Source organism: Momordica charantia (genome assembly GCF_013281855.1).
Source record: "Momordica charantia cultivar OHB3-1 chromosome 9 unlocalized genomic scaffold, Mcharantia_2.0 BLBB01000009.1, whole genome shotgun sequence".
Lineage (NCBI taxonomy): Eukaryota > Viridiplantae > Streptophyta > Magnoliopsida > Cucurbitales > Cucurbitaceae > Momordica > Momordica charantia.
In genome coordinates this window covers 16,345,431-16,354,120 of record NW_028275167.1, presented here as the reverse complement: position 1 = coordinate 16,354,120, position 8,690 = coordinate 16,345,431, and positions in this window count along the sequence as shown.

Sequence of the window (8,690 nt, the reverse complement as noted above, 5' to 3'; positions counted from 1 at the left end):
GTGCGTCATAGGGTTGCAACAGCATATCATCCTCAGTCGAATGGGTTAGCCGAAATATCTAATAGGGAGATAAAAAACATTTTAGAAAAAACTGTAAATCTTAACCGTAGGGATTGGTCTTTTAAGCTTGATGATTCACTTTGGGCATATAGGACAGCATTTAAGACTCCCCTCGGCATGTCCCCCTATAGGCTAATCTTTGGAAAAGCATGTCATTTGCCTCTTGAGCTAGAATATAAAGCATTTTGGGCTACTAAGAAATTAAATTTTGATTTGTTGGCTGCAGGTGAAGCGAGGAAGTTACAATTGTTGGAATTAGAAGAACACAGGCACTTTTCTTATGAGAATGCTAAGTTGTTTAAGGAAAAAACTAAACAGTGGCATGATAGGCGTCTTCGGCCGAACAATCTTCAAGAAGGTGATCTAGTTCTGTTATTCAACTCTAGGTTGAAACTTTTCCCTGGAAAACTTAAGTCTAGATGGTCTGGTCCCTTTCAAATTTTTAAAGTCTACCCATATGGGGCAGTGGATCTAGTTGACTCTAAGGGAAATGTTTTAAAAGTAAATGGGCAGAGACTTAAGCCGTATTTTGGAGAACCAGTGGATAGAGGAAAAACCTCTATTCAACTTTCAGGTCAATAAATGTTTGCGAAAAATGTTTTTCCTTCTTATCCGTTTGGAAAGAACAAAAGTAAAGGAAGGAAATTTTTGTATCTTACATTCTTTTTGTCTAATTATAAAAAGTTTTGCTTATTAAGAATGTTTTTGGAAAACGTTGAAAAACAAAAAGAAAGAATGAAAAAAAAAAAAAAAAAAAAACATTGAAAAAATTTTACGCAGGCGCCTGGCGCCTGCCCTTTGCAAAAATAAATCACGCAGGCGCCTGGCGCCTGCCCTGTTTTCCAGCAGTTCGAATTTTGTTTTCCTTCACGGTTTGGGTTTTAATTTTCGATAGCATGGGCTTTATTTTGGGTCAAACATTAATCCTCTATGATTTAGCTTTAAGAACTTCTCTTCAAACTCAAATTTTGTTTCCCTAATCCTATTTTGTATTCAAATTTGTTTTCTTTTCCTTTTAGATTTAGGAAACTTAGTTGAACTTAAATGTCAATCCCTTTCCATTTAGGATTTAGTTTGGGGAAAGCTTTAAATAGACCCATTGCCTAAGCTTTACAACTCCACCAAAACCCACACAACTCTCTTCTTCCCCTTGTTTTTTCGGCAAAAACCCACTCCCTTCATCACCCTTGTTTTCGATTTTCAGCCACCACCAAAGAGAAGAAGAAATTTCCAGCATTTGCTTACATCTATGGCTTCCTCTTCTCAACATACTTCACTTCCTACCTCTTCCACTCAAGCTCCAAATGCCACAAGCATTCCTTTTCCACCATTGGAGAACTTCCAACACCACATGGGTTCAGATTCTAGGCTAGCTGCTGTTAGGGGAGGAAACCAGCTTCAAACATTTGAATGTCCTCCATCCCAAGCTCCTACACAACATCCTATAATGAGCCCACATGGTTATGTTAATTTTCAGCAACTACCCACCTTTAATATACCTCAAAACAGTGAGTTTAGGGCTGAAAATCCTCAACAACTTCCTCCAATGATCAATCCGGGTATGTACCAACCGTTTATGTTTAACCCGGTTCCTTCATATCATTTTCCCTTGTCTCAAATGCAAATTCCAGCTAGTGTTCATCCTTATGGAATGCCAAACCCATCTACTCTATTTCCTAGCCTTCCACCTTATTATAGAATGGGTCATTGGGTACCTCCACATAATTATGGGATGATTTCACCTAGAGTTTCCCCACCACCTCAACTTCCATTCCTAGAAAGAGGACCTCAAGCACCCCAATTGAACCCTAACATATCGAGTACTTTCAACATGGGACAACTAAAACCCTTAGAGCCTCCTAGGATGCCAACCCCAACCAATATGCCAATGGATGCAGGAGATGAGCATGGAGGAGAGCAAGAGAAGAGCCACAGCCATAGGCTAGAGCCCGGGGTTTCGATAGGGCAAAAGAGGAAGGGCAAGGAGGTGATGATAGACCCAGAAATTGAGGAAGATGGGAGTAGTAGGCGTCTGACGCCTAAGGATTCATCTATGGAGAACAGGGACGAGGAGCAGTTTTATTAATCTCCATTGATTATTACACCGGAAGATGGTAATGATGATTTTCTACTGGTTTCACGAGGACATTGTTCAAATATGCCAGAAACAGAGGATACCGAGAACGAAGTGGTGAGAACAGATACTCAGGAACCTACCCCATTGGATACACCTACAGAAGGAGCATTTTGTAGTCACCAAGAGTTGCCTACTGGGGCAACTGGATCTACTCCAGTGGCAATGGATGAGTATGTCACACTGATGGCCACTCTACCAGGGGTAAGGGATGCTCACACAGTTAACCCGCTTGGGTGTGATACAGGTAGATCCAAGGTTGGGGAGAATAGTACTCAAGAACCTACCAGCGAAGAAGATCCTGAGGACACGCAGACGATAAAGGAAATGTTTCAATACAAGAGGCGGGAGAAAAAGAGTTCAAAACGACGTGCCGTTCAGGCTAAGAAGCCAACAGTGCCCGTGAATGAACCTAAAACGAGAGCTGCGAAAGCTAAAGCAGCTGAAGCTAAGAAGAAGGTAGTGGCACCTGGGCCAGTTGATACAATTGAACTGGACTTGTCTGAGGGAGAGGAGGTCGAGACGAAATGGAACGCAGCAAATTTAGCCACTCGAACTTCATTAATGAAATCCCGTAAGATTATGACAGAATTGGGATTCGATCTCACTCTAGGAGATGTTCCTGATGATTGGAGGGAGACCGCCAGAGACAAAGAATGGAGACCACTCATTCAGCCCATACAATGTGAGGCTTTGGAGTTAGTCAGAGAATTCTATGCTGCAGTCCATCCCCAGTCACATATAGCCATAGTGCGCGGGAAGGAAATACGGTTTGATGCCACTCAGATCAACTACACCTTCAACATTGAGAATATCAGAGATGCTGTGGGCAATAAGATGTTAGTGACTCCGACTCTGGAACAGCTTGATGAGGCTCTAGAATGTGTTGGGAAGCCCTCTGCCACTTGGGATTTGACTACTCATGGCAAGGTACGACTAAAACCCGAGGATGTTTCCCTAGCTGCTGCAGGATGGTTATACATAGTTAAAAACAGAATTCTGCCAACGGAGCATGATGAGCATGTCACTCAGGATAGGGCATTGCTGGTTTATGCCATGCTAAAGGGCATAGATGTGAATTATGGAGAATTGATCAATACCAGTATCCATGAGTGTGCCCACCGGACACGTGGTAAGCTTTATCACCCACGTTTGGTCACTTCTTTATGCTTGCGACAAGGTGTACAGCTCCCTGAGGATCAAATTAAGAGAGATGCCCCAATTGTGGAAGAGAAGAATATTCGGCGTATTATCGCCCATGCGTTACAAAGAAGGGAAGGTACTGGGATGTCTCCTACATCGGAGATCCGTCGTCTTCGAGAGGAGAACCACCAGCTGCGAGATCAGGTTCGAGAAGTCGTGCAACATATCTACAACTTAAGGGCTTCATTGGATTTTGCGGTTTTACCTTCATGGCCTCCAGCGCTAGCTGCTATCCTTGGTCATCCATCTCCCAGCACTGACACTGATCCTAGTCCACAACCTCCGACTTCATGAAGGGGAGGTTCCTTCTTTGCTATTTTTTGTGTTTTCTTCTTTTGGTTAATGACGTAGTTTGCATATTCTAGCATTACTACGCATGTTTTTTTTGTATTGATTATGTTTCGAGCTCAGTTGAAGCATGAATAAATTAGTATCGTTTATCTTCTGATCACTTAAAGTATGCCTTCACTTAACCTTAGTTTAGCTTTTCACATGCCTATTTTGAAGCATCTGTGCTGTGCATGTGATTTCATGTCGATGATGATTATAAGAGATTGTTGAGTTTTCTGTTCTATGCCTGACTAAGCTTTGAGCTATTTCCTTTGTTTATGTGATAAACTCATTTTCTTTTATGTCTTTTTGATCTTTACAGACTTTAAGCTTTTTCTTTGCCCCTATATAGGAAGTCCTTGTCCTTTTTACTGTTAAGCCTTTTTCATCCAATGCAAAAGTCTTTTCCCAGTGAGGACACTGTCTCTCTTAAGTTTGGGGGGGACAGTCGTTGTGTCAGTCGTTGTTTCAGAAAGATAAGGTGTTATTTATATTTGAAAAATCATGCTATTTTCTTTTGAAAAAGAGTCAGTTGGAAAAACAAATGCTATTAAAATAAGAAAGTGTTGAAAATAAAAAAAAAACACAACAAACAATAAAAAAAAAATTGCAAAAGAGTAAAAAGAGTCTTGTTGAGAGAAAATAAGAGTGGGGAAAAGACTTGTGTTAGAAAGAAAAGAGCGGTAAAAACAATGAGAGTTAAAGAAAATGTATTTATGATTCCCGAGTCCTACTGTAGACACCCATTTAGTTTTAGGTTGGGTGTTGACTTTGAAAATAGCAGTAAGGATGGTGATAAGTGACTTCGTGTTTCTCATTGTCGTCGTTTTATGACCTAGCTGTTAGTTTCAAAGTCTTTCTACGAGTAGCTGTGGTTGAAACCGATGTTAGTGTGTGGAAACCTCAGGGGCTAGTAGCCGGTCTTTCAGATGTAAAAGTCTTAGTGTAAGAAGGGAGTGTGCAGATTCCTTAGGGGTATTTGAAAACGTTTTCTGTTTTTGAAAGAGAAAAAAGATTTTGAAAGAAAAAGTTTTTATCATTTCAAACTTGGTTTATAGTGACTAAGTTTACAAAGGCAATAGAATGGTAGGCACTGACATCTTTTCCTTGAGACAATTTATGATTGAACATCTCGGTTGCTTTTGCTTTTCCTTGTCCATGTGTTAGAAAGCTGATTAAAGTTGCTAAGTTTTGCTTGAGGACAAGCAAAAAGTTAAGTTTGGGGGTGTGATTACGCTTGTTTACATGCGTAAAAAGAAGGTTTTAGATGCTGTTTTTACAATGTTTCAGCTTTGTTTCAGATTTTTCTCGATCGTTTGAGTTCCAATTCATGCAAAATTCATATATTATGGTTTGTGGTTGGCTTATATTGTATTTATGACATTTTAGGACCATTTGGGAGTGCAAATTAATCAAAAGAAGCAAAAAGACGGAAAAACTTACATGGGAGGCGCCAGGCGCCTGGGAAGCCTGTAGAAAAACAGGTTTTCTTCCAACTTTGCCCTTAATGAAACGCGTCTTCCAATGCGTTTTGGTGGTTCCAACCGATGCATACGTGTAGAAGAAGTGTTCCACTATCAGTTTGAGCACGATTTGGTCAGTCAAAAGAGTTGGAAATGGGTGATTCACCATCGTTTTAGGACCTACCTAACCAATTCTGCACAGCTATAAATTCCAGCAACTTCTCCACCAAAATCATCAAGCCTTGCTTCCTTCTCTTGATCATTTTTAGTGTTTCTTTGTTGCTTTCTAAGTACTTTTGAGTTTCTTTCATTAGTTACTTTTGGTTTTTAAATCCCGAGCACTTTACATTCTTTTATTGAGCTTGTTTTGTTTCCATTTGTACTTAGTCATTTTCTACTTATTCAAATATATAAAAATCTAGCACTTTGCTTATTCTCTCTTTGCCTTTACTTTATTTTCAGTTAAGAGAGTTGTGTTTTTGGAGGAAAGAGCACGTGACACTCTCCCTTGCTTGAAAGAGAAGGGCGAAGCTCTCAATCCCGATAAAAACTCTCCATTAGTTAACTTTTGTTTTTCACACATGCATTCCACATTCAACCATTTTACTTGCTGTATTTTCTTCAATATGTCTTTCTAAATTCCCGTCTCTAGCCCGGTTATGGATAGTTAGCCTTTTATGTCTAAAAAGGGTTGCTAAGAAGTAGTGTTTTTACTTTCCATTCATTGCTCAACATGTTTTCCCAAAAAGTTAGGATTTAGAGAAGGCCACTGTAAGTCTTAACAAGTCAATACTGAAAAGGTTGCTTATTTGCATTGTTGAGTGATTAAACCGAGGAGAGGAGCGCCTTAGACATAAGGGTTCCGCTTAAGTAGCCTAGACATAGGACCTTAACCCGAGGTTGCGACTATTTCCATCCTAAAACTAAGATATATCTCATAATAGACATATTAGGGAATGTCTTAGGACTTTGAACTTGCTTAGACATAAGTAAAGTGAAAAGCGTAGTCGTTAGTTTCTAAAGTAAAATGCATATTATCCTTAGCGTGTCCTTGATTCTTTGTTGGCTAACTTGAAGTAAATCGGGCTAGGTTTTATTATTATAAGTCCAAATCCCAAATCCAAAACCATTATTTGTGACCACTTCCCATTTACAAGAATCACTCATTTCAACATTCACTATTCTTTAAAACTTCAGAGTTTGGAAATTGTTTAGAAGTCCTTGAGGATCGATACTTGGATACTTCATCCATTTTATATTACTCTGACAGGTGTGCGCTTGCATCTATATAATTGTTACCACGCTTAGTGCGTGCGTTCAGCATAAACATCCCAGTCAGTCGGAACGGGAGAAGTCGTCTCAGTTGTGGCAGTAGGGGAGCTCAAGTTGTTTACAAACAAGAATATGTATATATTATTAGATAATGTGTACGTTGTTCCTAAAATTAAAAGGAACTTAATTTCAATTTCTTGTTTGTTAGAACATATGTATTCAATTTCTTTTCATATGAATGAAGCGTTCATTTCGAGAAAAGGTGTTAATATTTGTTCTGCTTTGCTTGAAAACAACTTGTATGTAACGACCCAGAATTTCCCACACAATTCTAGGTCACGTTAACTACCCAACCAATTAAACTTAACCCCCAAATACGTCATGCCAACTCTCTATACAAACAAATATATAAAAATCAAGTTCTAATTCTTATCAATTTAACGATAAATCAATCTCATAGAATATCATTTAACAACATTCGTGGACCACCTCACAAGGCAAGTTTATTATTCAAACTAGGCAAAACTCAATGAATGGAATAAAACAAAAATAGGCACCTATCCCGAAACGAAACTAACAACAAGGGGGAATCTCCCAATTATTCAAATACGAACAAATAGTTTATTGACCATAACATAAGGTCTTGACTAATCACTTAAGCTAAGCAAGAGTGACTAAGCAGCCTAGGGTCCTCGCTCGTCATGTCTCCTCCGTCCCATCACCATGGTCGTCCACGAGTCCTTCACCTGAAACAATCATTATAGGGGGGGTGAGTATATAAAACATACTCCGTAAATAGCCCTCACCAACACACACACATCATGCTCAACTATATCAAGAAACATTCGTAGTCATGCTTTTCAATACATTATGCATTCAAACATAAACACATTCCATAAAATTTAGTGACAACCACAACCAGGAAGCACGTTAACAACCAACCTCTAGCCTCCCTAACATCGCAAGTACCTCTACGCTTATCACAGTTATCCTAACCTTCCACAGTTATCTCCTTCGAGTAGAGTCAGCCCCTGACCATTTATACCCAGAGCCCCGACACTGCTACATCGGCCCTCGACCATTTATACCCGAGGCCCCGATGACTTCACCATCTATTGGCCCTTGACCATTTATACCCAAGGCCCCAATAGTCTTCCTTCCAAAGGACTCCTCGTATCGACCCTCGACCATTTATACCCAAGGCCTCGATACTCTATTAGTGACGTATCAGCCCCCGACCATTTATACCCGAGGCCCTGACGCTCACTCATTCACTCCATTAGTGACGTATCAGCCCCCGACCATTTATACCCGAGGCCCTGACACCCACTCATTCATTCCCTCCAAGAATCCAACTCTCACCAGAATCTTACTATATACTTTCTTATACCACTAACCCTGCATCTTTCAACTCACAAGTACAATTCAGCATGCTTCCACAACATAGACAACTTTCTAATAAAGAGATAATAACTCAATCATGCTCAATATCCAACATCATTATTTAACAAGCATTACTAAGGATAATAGCTCACAAAACACGCCGAACAATTCATGCATATCCAGGCAACAAACATTACCACAGCAATACTCAACAGTTTAGCAAAGCAGAAAACTCACCATTTTCATCGACAAATATCCAACACTACTCCAAGTATATCGACTAACACAACTAGAATTATTTAGCACGATGACGTAACAAAATTAGCATTAAACGCCACAAAATCAGCACGTTAGAGACCATTTAGCATACATTAACACACGCACACGCCCCTTGTCTACTTACTGACAACCGCGCCCTTAAGTTTTGTGTCGACCTCACACCTAAGCACTAAAACAGAAAAATACAGCAAGTTACGTACACTATTTAGCCTTCGAAATCAATTCAAAAAGGGTTCGAATAACTCATTACCACCAAAACCGACTTCGTATAGATGTGGGTCACCTAGATCTAGCTTGCCGACGTGTGGGTAGCCTAAATCGAGCTTCGAACGGATGTGGGTCACCTCCAAACGTCCTAAACACTGCTGTAACGCACAAATCCCGCCGCTAGAGTTGTCGTTCGTCGGATCGTAGCAGCAGGTCGCCGCCGGTTCGCTTTGTACAGCCCGTTCGCCGTGCGCCGCCGCGGATCTGGCCCGGCGCCTTGTGCCGCCGCGAGGAGGAGCGGTGCTGGTTCGTTGCAAACCGCCGTGGAACGCGTCGCCGCTGCTGCAGATCGCCTAGAC